This window comes from Pterocles gutturalis, unplaced genomic scaffold, assembly GCF_000699245.1.
Source record: "Pterocles gutturalis isolate BGI_N339 unplaced genomic scaffold, ASM69924v1 scaffold18020, whole genome shotgun sequence".
Lineage (NCBI taxonomy): Eukaryota > Metazoa > Chordata > Aves > Pterocliformes > Pteroclidae > Pterocles > Pterocles gutturalis.
In genome coordinates, this window is record NW_010143790.1 from 1,974 (window position 1) to 2,589 (window position 616).

Genomic DNA, 616 nt, shown 5'->3' on the forward strand with positions numbered 1-616 from the left:
TCCCCGAGGTCACCTCCACCAAGATGCCACTCAATAACCCCAACCCCACCCAACCCTTGTCCTTGGGACCCCCCAAATCCCACCCGACCTGGCAACCCATGGGTGCTGCCACCACGATGCCCCTTCCCCGACTTTCCCCCCACCTCCTGGCCACCTTGGCCCTTGCTCCCACTGTCCCTTGGCCCCATCAACGCCCTCATTGGTCCAATCCCATCAAAAATTAACCCTCAGCTTCCCCAGGCGGAGAAGACGCTGACCCAAGCAGGGCCGCCTCCATCAGCACCTTTTGGTCCCCTTTCCACCACAAAAAAAGAAAAAAAAATCGCTAAAATTTAACCCAACGGGGCTGGGGAAAGTCAAACCAGGAGATCTTTCCCTTCTCCTGCTGGGAAATCATCAAAAAAACCCACCCCAGATGTCAACCATTAACCCAACCCACCTGTTGGCCGGGTTATATAGGAGACCACCCCCAGCACCGGTGGAGTGAGGACACTGCAGGAGCGAGAGAAGCATTTTGGAAGCTTTTTTGGGGTGAAATCCCTCCCTTTCGGGGTTCTGAAAGCGTGGGGTGGGGTTGCATGGCTGCTGGGCATTCAGGGGGTCTCACGGTGGCAGA